Genomic DNA, 12,745 nt, shown 5'->3' on the forward strand with positions numbered 1-12,745 from the left:
TTCGAATTTTTTAGGAGGGGTATCCTCAACGCCATACAATATGTCAGTGGCCCCACATGACTAGTACCCTCGAGAACAGACATGTTGTTCGCTTGACTGTTCAGGAGTGTAGAACTACGGGCACTTACATTAAGTCAGGTAGTTAGCTAGTTAATTTCATGTTCCATGGATCACATCGCACGATGAATAGTAATGATGTGGAAGGAGTCATTTTATGGGCACGTCACAAATTAATTTGTACATATGGCTACATCCAGAATATCTCAAAGTGTTGCTTCTTCCTTTCATTTTTCATTTGTTAGGAAAAATGATGTACAGATGTGAGCTAGTAGTTCCTACTACCGCCTTTTGTTGTTGTCGTGTCTTCAGTATCCATTTCTCTACGATTTTTACCGCCCACACATCCCTCCAATATAAACTGGTCATCCTTCATGATGTCTCAGAATGTGTGCTATCAACCCATCACTTCCTTCGGTCAAGTTGTGCCAGAAATTTCTTGTCTCTCCAATACTCTTCAGTATTTCCTCATTAGTCATTTGATCGATCCATCCAATCTTCATCATTAATCTTTAACACCACATTTCGAAAGCTTCTATTCTCTCTTTACCTTAACTGTTTATCGTCCACGTTTCACTCCCATACACGGCCAAACACATGATTTTCTTGCCATTCCCAGACTACAATTTATATCCTCTCTACTTGGCACATCATCAGTTATTTTGCTGCCCAAATAGCAATCCTCATCTGTGACATTCCATTATCCTTGTTTTGCTTTTGTTGGTGTTCATCTTAAATACTCCTTTCAAGTCCTGTCTTTTCCGTTCAACTACTCTTCGTAAACCTTTGCTGTCTCTGACAGAATAACAATGTCATCAGTAAACCTTGATGTTTTTATTTCTTCTCCCACAACTTTCTTCATATTCCAAATCTTTCTTTGGTTTCCTTTACTGCTTTTCCAGGGTACAGATTGAATGACATCAGGGGCAGGATACAACCCTGTCTCACTCCCTTCTCAACCACTGCTACCCTTTTATGACCCTCGACTCTTATAACCGCCGTCTGGTTTCTGTACGAGTTGTAATTAGGCCTCCGCTCCCTCCATTTTACCCCTGCAACTTTTATAATTTTAAAGAGAATATTCCAGTCAACTTTGTCAAGAGTTTTTTTCTAAATCTACATTTGCTATAAAAGTAGACTTGCCTATCCTTAACTTATCTTCTAAGATACGCCGTAGGGTCAGTATTGGCTCGTGTGTTCCTACATTTCTCCGGAATACAAACTGATCTTCTCCGAGGTCGGCTCCTGCCAGTCTTTACATTCTTCTGTAAAGAATTCATGCTAATATTTTGTAGCCAAGATTTATTGAACGAATAATTCGTAATTTTCACACATGTCAGCACTTCTTTGCTTTGGAATTGGACTTACTACATTCTTCTCAAACACTGATGGTATTTCGCTGTCTCATACATCTTGCACACCAGATGCAAGAATTTTGTCCTCGTTCTCTCTCACAAGGCTGTCAATAGTTCTGAAGGAATGACGTCTACCCACAGCGCCTTGATTTGACTTACATCTTTCAGAGCACTGTCAAATTCTTCTCTCAGTATCATATCTACATTTTCATCTTCGTCTACGTCCACTTTCCTTTCTATAACACTGCTTTCAAGTTCATCTCCCTTGGATAAGTACTCTACATACGCCCTCCAACTTTCCTTTTACCCTACGTTGCTTAGGACTGGCATACCATCTGAGCTCTTGATATTCGTATAGCGGTTTCTCGTTTCGCCAAAGCTCTCTTTAATTTCCTGTTGGAGGTATCTATCTTTCGCCTAGTGAAATGTGCTTTGAAATCCTTACATTTGTCCTCTAGCATTCCTACTTAGCAATTCTGCACTTCCTGCAATCTCATTTTTTAAAAGTTTGTATTCCCATTTGCTTGCTTCATTCGCTGCATTTTTAAATTTCCTGTTTTCATCAATTAAATTAAATATCTCTTGTCTTAACCAATGATTTTCACTAGGCTTTGTCTTTTTAGCTATTCGATTCTCTGCTGACTTTACTATTTCATCTCTTAACGCTACACATTCGTCTTCTACTGCATTCCTTCCCCCTGTATTAGTGACCCGTTGCCTAACGCTCCATCTCAACCTGTCAAAAACTTCTAGTTTTTTTTCAACTTACGCAGGTCCAATCTCCTTAATTTCCTAATTTTTTTTCCAATTTCTTGAGTTTTAATCTGCAGTGGTTTCTAAATCTCTGTCTTACCATAATATAATCAATCTGAAACTTTCTTGTGTCTTCTGTTCTCTTCCACGTATACAACAATCATTTACGATTCTTAAACCAAGTGTTAGAGGTTAGGTTAGCTTAGTGTTGTTTAACGTCCCGTCGACAACGAGGTCATTAGAGACGGAGCACAAGCTCGGGTTAGGGAAGGATGGGGAAGGAAATCGGCCGTGCCCTTTCAAAGGAACCATCCCGGCATTTGCTTGAAACGATTTAGGCAAATCACGGAAAACCTAAATCAGGATGGCTGGAGACGGGATTGCACCGTCGTCCTCCCGAATGCGAGTCCAGTGTTAGAGATGATTGGATTAGGCTCTGGGCTAAATTCTCCCAGGAGGCTTCCTCTTTTATTCCTTTCCTCCAGTCCACATTAGCCTACTGTTTTCCCTTCTCTTCCTTTTCCTGCGCCGAATTCCAATCCGACATCACAATTAAATTTTCGTCTCATCACACATTTCTTCAATCTCTTCATCATGTGCAAAGCTTGGTATGTAAACTTGTCCTACAGTGGCAGGCGTGGGCTTTGTGCCTGTCTTGGCTACGATAATGCGTTCAGTGTGCTGTTGATAGTAGCTTACCCGCATTCCTACTTTCCTACTTATTATTAAACCCGCTCCTGCGTTACCCCTGTTTGAACATATATTTATAAACCTGTGTTCATCTGGCCACAACTTTTGTTCCTCCAGCCACCAAACTTCACTAATACCCACTATATCTAACTTCAACTATCCACTTCCCTTTTCAAATTTATCTGTCCGATTAAGGGATCTAACATTCCACGTTCCGATCCGTAGAACGCCACTTTATTTCTCCTGATGCTGACATCTTCCTGAGTAGTCCCCGTCCGGAAATCTGAATTTGGGACTGTTTTATCTCTGGAATATTTTACTCAAGATGACGACATCATCATTTAAACGTAAAGTAATGATGCATGTCCTTCTGGCTGTAGTTTCCCCTTACTTTCAGCCGTTCGCAGTACCAGCACAGCAAGGCCGTTTTGGTTAGTGTTACAGGGCCAGATCAATTAATCATCCAGACTGTTGCCCATGCAACTACTGAAAAGACTGCTGCCCCTCTTCAGGAACCATACGTTCGCTTGACCTCTCAACAGATGCCCTCCGTTGTGGTTGTACCTACGGTAGGGCTGTCGGAGGCACGTAAGCCTCTGTATCTGAGATACGCAAGCCACCCCACGATGGCAAGGTCCATCGTTACACGTTACAGTAATAGAATATTTCTACGAAAAAAGTTCCGTAATTTGTTTTCAAATTTGACTTTGCTGTTTGACATTTTAAATCGTTTGGTAAGTGATCAAAACTATAGGTAAAGTGTAGAACGCAGAAAGTTGTACTTAGTTATTCAACTAATATAACCCACGGAAGTTATTCTAACTGGGAAGAAATTACGTATGGAGTTCCCAAGACACAGTCTTAGGACCACTGATTTTCCTCATAGATGCAATCGTTCTGCCAATATACCACAAGCAGATGTAGTTCTTTTTCCAGGTGACACCAGTATTTACTATCAATCTCCGCATATATACAGAAGAAGAAATGGTAAACCATGTTCTTAAATGTATCACTGACTGTTTTTCTGCAAATGATATCACTCTGAGTTTTGAAACCACACAACATGTTTATTTCTGCACTTCTAGAGGTTGTTGTTGTTGTGGTCTTCAGTCCAGAGACTGGTTTGACGCAGCTCTCCATGCTACTCTATCCTGTGCAAGCTTTGTCATCTTCCAGTACCTCCTTCTGAATATGCTCACTGTATTCATCTCTTGGTGTCCCTCTATGATTTTTACCCTCCACGCTTCCCTTCAGCACTAAATTGGTGCTCCGTTCTTGCCTTAGGACATGTCCTACAAACAAATCCCTTCTTCTATTCAAGTTGTGCCACAAATTCCTGTTAACAGTTCTATTCAGTAACTCCTCATTAGTTATGTGATCTACCCATCTACTCTTTAGTATTCATCTGTAGCACCATATTTCGAAAGATTCTATTCTCCTTTCGTCTAAACTATTTATCGTCCATTTTTAATTCCATACATGGCTATACTCCATACAAATACCTGACACGCAAATCTATACTGGATGTTAACAAACTTCTCTTCTCCAGAAACACTTTCCTTGCCATAGCCAGTCTACCTTTTATATCCTCTGTAATTAGACAATAATCAGTTATTTTGCTCCCCAAATAGCAAAACTTCTCTTCTACTTTCAGTGTCGCATTCCCTAATCTAATTCACTCAGCATCACCTGATTTACTTCGACTACGTTCCATTATCCTCGTTTTGCTTTTGTTGAAGTTTACTTTATATCCTCCTTTCAAGATACCGTCCATTCCGTCCAACTGCTCTTCCAAGTCTTTGGTGTGTCTGACACAATTACAATGCCGTCGGTAAACTTCAATGTTCTTATTTCTTCTCCCTGGATTTTAATTCCTACTCCAAATTTTTCCTTTGCTTCCTTTACTGATTGCTCAATACACAGATTGAATAACATCGGGGATAGGCTACAACGCTGTCTCATTCACTTCTCAACCACTGCTTCCCTTTAATGCCCCTCGAGTCTTATAATTGCCATCTGCAATGTAATTTTACAATTTATTAAAATTTCATTCTGATGAAGACACCCCTTTTAGGTGTCGAAACCTAGATCAATGTACTTACTAGGAGGTTGCAATCAGTTGGCTGTATAATATTATGTTGAAACTAGTGCACGGTTGCTGAGTAACATGTTTGAAACTGTTTATCAGATTACTAGGGTAGACAGTGTGCTCTGGCATCGGGCTAGTGGATACTGTGGGTCTGGTGAAATCAGATCGTTCCAGGACGGGCGAATACGAAATACCGTCTTCTGTCACTGGGAAGCGTCAGTTTGTTCCCCATGATGTGTTTTGTTCCCCATGATGTGTTTTATCACCTCTAGATAGGTGGCAAAAAGACTTTGGAACACCCTGTATTGAGTAAGCTGCAGAGAAGACAAACCGAAGATCCCGCTTTAGTGAGAGAGCATTTACAAAGTGCAACATACGAGCTCAAAAAACCACTTTTACTACGCTTGTTCGCCGTCTTGTAAAATATAATCTCGCAGCATGTGATCATTACATCGTACTACTGACAAATGATATTGAAAAACTTCCATGAAGTTTGGCTCGTTTACAGATACAACGAAATTGGGGAGCGAAGGTCAGAGATGGAATGACGTGAGTTGAGATGGAAGTCAGTAAACAAATTCGGTATTGTTGTAGAAAAGTATTTTCACAATTCCCATCTGAAACTTTTTCTTATTAAATTCGAAATAGTTTATTGTTTCCTACTCACATTTGAGGCAACGAGTATCTTTACAGGACAAGATAACTTATACTCACGCTGAAATATTTACTGTTGAACTTGCCAAGAGTGTCACGGAAGTGGCTTCTTGCACACTGCACCACATAACTTGAGTGCGACGTGTGATAGTGTTGCTGTAGACAGAGACATATAACTAAAAACTATAAGACAAAGAATAAAGAAGAAACCCAGTATCTCGCAGGCATCTACGCATTAACGAAGATATTTCATGAGGATGTTGCTGCCGCTACTGCTACAGTTCCAGTCTACTAGAAACTTTTGCCGCAAAGAAACTAACTTTAAGTTCCACTGCAACCTTTCATGTGTAGGGATTGAAAGACATTCTTAATAATTAAATAAAAAGTTCCAGAAGCCGCCATAGTTTCGCTCCTTCATTGCAATACCGCAGCCCCATACAAGACGATGGGAATTGTTTATGGGGAGTCCGTATCACCAGTTCACTCTGTTTAAGGGTCGCTGTTTGAATTTGACGTAGTCCTACGTCTATTGAAGATTATCAACTTGAACTACATCACAGAAATCAAACTACGCATTAACATTGCGGCGAAGTACAGAATACAAATTTGATCAACAGGCGATAAAATGTTTATGAAATAGCTGCCGTTTTAAGTATACAGGGTCTACGAGGAGGAATGGTCAACATTCAGAGTTATCAAAACAACGCTCATTTGAAAGAAAACACTTCTTAGAGCATGTACCATATTCCGAATGGTTTTTCGAGAGGGAACACATTTATTGTATATCTGCTTTTGGGCCAGTTCCATTCGCGTATGTGCCTTACTCAACAAACCTATTTGACGTTTTATTCCAGCCCAGTCTACCTTTCTGCTTTGAAACACTTTGTTGAGCACATCCTTCAGTTATTAAACTGCCAGTGGAAATAACTATGGCCTATACAATTAACTGTCACCAGAATGTCAGACCTAATCGCGTTAAAATTTTGTTAATGGAGTTGGGTAAAGTCTGAAGTGCACAAACGGAAAGTCAATACGCGAGATAAATTGTTTGGTCCTATCATGGGCGCTGTTGTCTCATTAGGGAACATACAGAGGCGTTCAGAAGAGCAACACAAATTCTCCTCTAAGACAGCACAAATGCATAGCAGTTGACGATGCGATGTTTGAACATTTACTGTGGAATGCAATAGAGTAGTAATATGAATGTACGGTAATGTTTAGAGGAGAACGTTTTAAAAATACTGTTTTTTTTCAATTGAAATTTTGTGACACCCCAGTTATAATGGCCACTAACTGTTGTACATGTGTAAACCTATCAGTGTATTAAATTGTACAGAAAATAAGTAACAATGTACATGAAATGTGTTCTTTTTCGGAAGCCATTCGGAAGAGTGCGTATGTCCATACGAAGCTTGCTTAGTTCACGTGACGGTTCCCATTAGAGCCTTGAGTATCGACCATTCCTCCGGGGACATCCTGTAAAGAAAGTAACAATAAGGCACCTTTTCAATCAAAATTAAACAACGTCAAATGTTTTAAAAAGCGCCCAAGTGGTTTTAAGTGACGATTAATGAATAGCCTAGACGTCGGTTCACGAGTTCACACCAGAAATGAAATCAATGAGTGCGTGGAGAACCACTGCACACTACAAGATCTGAATGTGAACAACCTGATTCCTGGACTGAAAAAAAAGCGGGATCAATGGAAGAACTATTTCTAAATACAGACCGAATCGAGCTAACAAGAAGAGGGGTAGGAGTGACTTTTTGAAAGCATCAACACGGTTGTGTGTGTCAGGATCCCAGTTATCGTACCACGGAAGAAGCCTTCACCCTAATGGGCCTTCGTTTGAAAGAAATCAACGAAACAAGTTTCGTAACATCACGTGATGCAGCAGAGTCTACAGCTCTCAAAAACAATGTTGATCCATAGGCTGGCAGCGAATAATGTAATGATTAAGCTGCTTTCTCCACACGTAGGAGACTGCAGTTTAAAACACCTCTGGTGCTTGCAGGTTTTTAATTTTTTTTTCGTTATCGAAATGATTTTGATCATTATTTTTACTCAATAAACTGATTTAAAAGTAATTTTTTATCTGTGATATTATTTACATTATTTTAATGTCGTATTCCTCCCCAGGGGACACCGCCTAAACGTAGCACTGTGCGTGCGGCCGAGGAGGTTTGCATGTTCTGGATCCGGAGAGCTATGCCGGCGGTGGGGTCACCCAAGCCGGACAGACCAAAGGGGAGGAGCCAGACAATGTGTGTCCCACACCGGCCTGTAGCTCCCCCTTTCCTACACCAAACCTGTCTTCACCATATCCTATTCCTGTCATTTCGTGTTATACATATAAGACCTCAAAGGCGGCGACAACGGAGAAAGAGTCTTTCGGAACGGTGAAGCTTCTCTCTTAGGGTACAAAAAGAGTACAAGTAGCGACTGTACCCCAGAGGGGCGGGAAACTACCACATAACATTCCCAGGCAGTACATGGTATGTTTCTCCATGTGAAAGATTCCGGAGTTAAAACTTCCTCTCATTCAGTACTCCGGGAGGGGAACACATTAGATATATTTGAAAGGAAGAAAGGGACAATGAAGGAAGAAAAGATAAGGATTGGAACATGGAATGTGAGGACACTAACACAAGAAGGAAAACTAGAGAATGCAAAACAGGAGGCGAAAAGGAACAGATTAGATGCCCTTGGTTTGCGTAAAAAGAGATGGGGAGAAAATGGGGAGATAGAAAGTGCATGTTACAAGCTCTTTTACTCAGGGGAAATCAATACTGGTAAAAACAGAGTAGGAATATTGATAGGGCAAAAGCTGAAAAATAAGGTAATGATGGTACAAAATATTGATGGAAGACAGATGATGATACAACTGAAGGGTGGTTCTAAAGATTTGGTGTTAATACAGGTATATATGCCAACCAGCCAGCATAGATATGAGGAAGTTGAGGAATATTATGAGGAAATACAAGAAAGAATATAGAAATGCCTGAATTATCATCTTGGGGGAAATGGAATGAAGTGTGGGATGAAGGAAGAAATGAAGATACAGTAGGAAAATTTGAATTAGGAATAAGAAATGAGAGAGGTAAACGACTAATTAGTTTCTATAAAGAAAATTCATTAGTACTGGGTAACACGTTATTTGTACGAAATAAAAGATGACGTTACACATGGATATCAAATTTGAATACTGAAATATATTAATTGGACTACATCCTGATACATGAAAGGTTTAGGAAATGACTGAAGAATAACAGAGTTTATCCAGGAGTGATATAAATTCAGGCCACAACATAGTAGTGGAAGAAATACAAGTGAAGTTGAAAAAAGTCTGGAGAGGTAAGGCAAAGATAGACTAAGCATAGAAAGACTCAAAGAGGAAAAAAAGGCATCAGATTTGGAAAACAGATTTGTGGAAAAATGAGAAAGCGCTAGCGCTGATGAAATTGTTACTGACAAATGAATAAAAATGAGGGAAGGGCTCATGGACCCTGCCAAAGAAGTACTAGGAATTAATCCCAAAGTACCAGCAAACAATGGATAACAGAAAACCTGCTGTAAAAGATGGAAGAGCGGAAGATGTGGGAAAATGAGAAACTGAAGATGGCAAAAAGGCTACAGGAAACTGAATAATGAATTAAGAGGAGAAAGGGAAGAAGCAAGGGAAAATGGATGATACAGAAATTCGACGAAATAGAGAAAATGAAGAAAGAGGGAAAGTATGACTAGCTAGCAAGATAGTTATTTAACATAAAAGGAAGAGCAGTAACATGGAACTAGAAACAGCGGATGGTACTCTGGCAGAAGAACCACAGGATGTTACGAACAGATGGCATGAATATATTGAATGTCTGTATAACGGGGATGAAATACAAAGCGAACTTCAGGTTTCAGAGAAGCAATATGTGCCGGAAGATGAAAATGGATTCACCATCTTGGAAGTAGAAGTAGGAAAGGCGCTGAAGGAGGCAAAGAATAGAAAGGCATGTGGAATTGATGTATTGCCAGCAGAACTGTTGAAGAGTCTGGGAAACAAGGCAAGAAAAGAAATATTCTACCTCTGTAATGACAAAGGGGAATGGCCTGAGGGCTTCCTTGAAACAGTTATGATACCAATAGAGAAAAAGAGAATCACTAAAATACGTGAAGAGCTTACGACTACCGGTCTAATTTCTTATGCAGCTAAATTATTGCTGGGAGTGTTGAACAGAAGACTGTATGGCAAGCTGGATAGAAGGAATGCAGAGGAGCAGTTCGGATTTAGTAGAGGAAAAGGAACAAGAGATCCTATTGGCCTGTTCAGAACTATAGGGGAAAGATATATGGAAAAAGGTAGAGAAATATTTGCTGTTTTTATATATTTAGAAAAGGCTTTTGACAGAGTTAAGAGGAACAAGGTGATGGATATTTTTAAGAGGAAAGGTGTAGATTGGAAAGAGAGACGACTGGTACAGAATCTGTATTTGCACCAGAAAGTAAGGGTAAGGTTCAAATGGTTCAAATGGCTCTGAGCACTAAGGGTCTTAACTTCTGAGGTCATCAGTCCCGTAGAACTTAGAACTACTTAAACCTAACTAACCTAAGGAGATCACATACATCCATGCCCGAGGCAGGATTATAACCTACGACCGTAGCTGTCGCGCGGTTCCAGACTGTAGCGCCTAGAACCGCTCAGCCACCCCGGCCGGCTAAGGGTAAGGATTGGAAATGAAATGTCAGAAGGAAGCAACATTGGACGAGTTGTTAGACAAGGTTGTTACCTTTCCCCACTGTTTTTTTAATGCATACCTTGAAGAGATTATTGCGAAAGGCCTACATGGGAAAAGAGGAATATGTATTGGTGGAAAGAAAATAGAATGTATAATATTTGCTGATGACATGGTATTAGAGCCACAAAGTGAGCGGACAGTGAATAACATGCTGAAAGATATGAATGAAACTTGTGTGGGATATCGGATGCAAATGAACACAGCTAAAATAAAGAGTATGGTCATCAGTACAAGACGCAGGCTGTCCAATATTAATATAGGACAATCTACCATTAGCCAAGTAAGTATATTTAAATATCTTTGAGGCAGAATAACTGAAGACTTGGGATGTCACCAGGAGGTGAAATATCGAATTGCCATAGCGAAGGGGGCATTCGACCGAAAGAGGAAACTGTTGTGGCAAATTAGATAAATGTCTAAGGAAAAGGCATAGCAAATGTTTTGTCCGTAGTGTGGCACTATATGAGGCAGAAACATAGACGTTGATTAGAGAGTATGAAAAAAGGTTAGAGGCATTTGAGATGTGGATGTGGAGGAGAATGGAGAGGATAACCTGGATAGAAAGAGTAAGTAATGAAAGAGTATTGGAAAGGGTTGGTGAGAGACGTCTGTTGAAGGTTATAAGAGAAAGGGTAAAGAACTGGTTGGGTCGTTCGTTGAGAGGGGAGTGCTTGCTAGCAGGTGCTTTAGAAGGAAGGTTTGTGGTAGAAGACTGACAGGAAGAAGGAGATACAAGATGATAGACGACATAAAGAGAAGAATTAATTATGCGGACCTGAAGAGGTTGGCACGAGAACGGACAGCCTGGATAACTATCAAGTGAAAACCTGCCTTTTGGCAGAACACTAATGATGATGAGGATGTCATATTTACTTTCCGGTTTTCTTCTTTCCATCTATTCATTTGGAATTTTGTTCTAGCGATTTTCATTGTAATCATGTATTAACCACACTTTAATTTCTTCTGTTCCATCATATTATATTTGTTTGACGTACAATCTCTTGTTTCGTTTACATCTTATTTTGTCCAAAGTACAATAAAAATGTATGTTTTAAATGATTGTATAAAGATCATCACCCAAAAAATGTACATCTCGTAACGAAAATTACGTTTCTGACACCACTAAACAATCAATATAGTCAGATTATTTCGTCTTTCAATTTTAACTGATTGATTAGCTGTTTGTTTAAATATTATGATACATGTACAAAAATAATTTAAAATGGTATGAGCTTAGGTTCCATACGTAAAAAGAATTAAACGAAGAGAAAATCATAAAAATAATTAAACTGATGAACAAAATGATGCAACGAAGGATCAGAAATAAAAATGATATTTAAACCGGTTAACTGAACAAAAATAATGATAAAATACGTATCGATAAAGAACTAAAATAGGAGATTCTAGAGCACATTAAGAGATTAGAACCTACAACCTCTGCATAGGAAAAATGTATTTTAATCATTCTCCAGCACTAACGTGTGTCCATATATTATTTTTAAAGCTCTAGAGCAGGGCTTCCCATTCTTTTCAGCTGGCGGACCCCTTCTTCAGTCGAAAATCCATGGCGGAACCCTAGTCTGTCAAGAGTACAGTAACTTCAAATTTCAGAGCGAAATCCATGGGAACTGAAAGCTTCTTAATGCAGGTGCCATGTTCCCAATGACCTCCCCCCCCCCCCCCCCCCCCCGAAGTATCAACAGTCTTTGGTTTAGAGATGAATGAAAACAACTTAAAACTAACGATTCGATTTGAATTCCCACTCTATCCAGACACTTACTAGTGGATTTACTCCCTTTGTTCTACACACTATAGCCTGATTAAAATTACTTGTTAATTGAAATTTCACACGATGGAGCTTTCTTCCTCCAAGAGCAATGTACGTCGCGTCCAAACTGTTCACTGTTGATAAGCTGTCGCTTATGGTCTGTTCACTTCCACTATTTGGCTACTGTTGTGTAAGGAGCATGCATATTTGGTAACACTCATGTGTGTGTGGTATTTCATGAAATCGGAAGAAAAATGTTCAAATGTATGTAAAGTCTTCCTTTTGTTGTCCTTCCTCCTCATTCACTTCAACTGGAAACTTCCGTTGTTGTGAAGGCGATAAAGAGACTGCAGCCAATGATCCGACTTCACCTACCGAGCCATGTTAGAAGTAAGAAACTGGTCAAAAATCGACTTATGAAACAGGTAGTGCACTGACAAGGCATGATGAACATTTAATTATGCGTGGAGCCGCATACGTGCCAGCGGGCGCTGTGATTGGTCTACAAAGCTCGCTCCGCGCATGTGCAAAAGGTTTCACCATATCTAGTGCCGTGAGACAGCGCACAAACGACCCCCGTATTGTTGCTAAACAG

The 12,745-nt window shown here is 39.8% G+C and overlaps 1 protein-coding gene across 1 annotated transcript in view; it reads right to left on the minus strand.

Annotated features, from left to right (window-relative positions):
- LOC126278471 (G-protein coupled receptor 54-like) overlaps window positions 1–12,745 on the minus strand; it is a 1,326,787-nt gene that overhangs the window by 41,463 nt on the left and 1,272,579 nt on the right. The window lies entirely within an intron of this gene.

The sequence above is a fragment of the Schistocerca gregaria genome, chromosome 6 (assembly GCF_023897955.1).
Source record: "Schistocerca gregaria isolate iqSchGreg1 chromosome 6, iqSchGreg1.2, whole genome shotgun sequence".
Classification (NCBI taxonomy): Eukaryota; Metazoa; Arthropoda; class Insecta; order Orthoptera; family Acrididae; genus Schistocerca; species Schistocerca gregaria.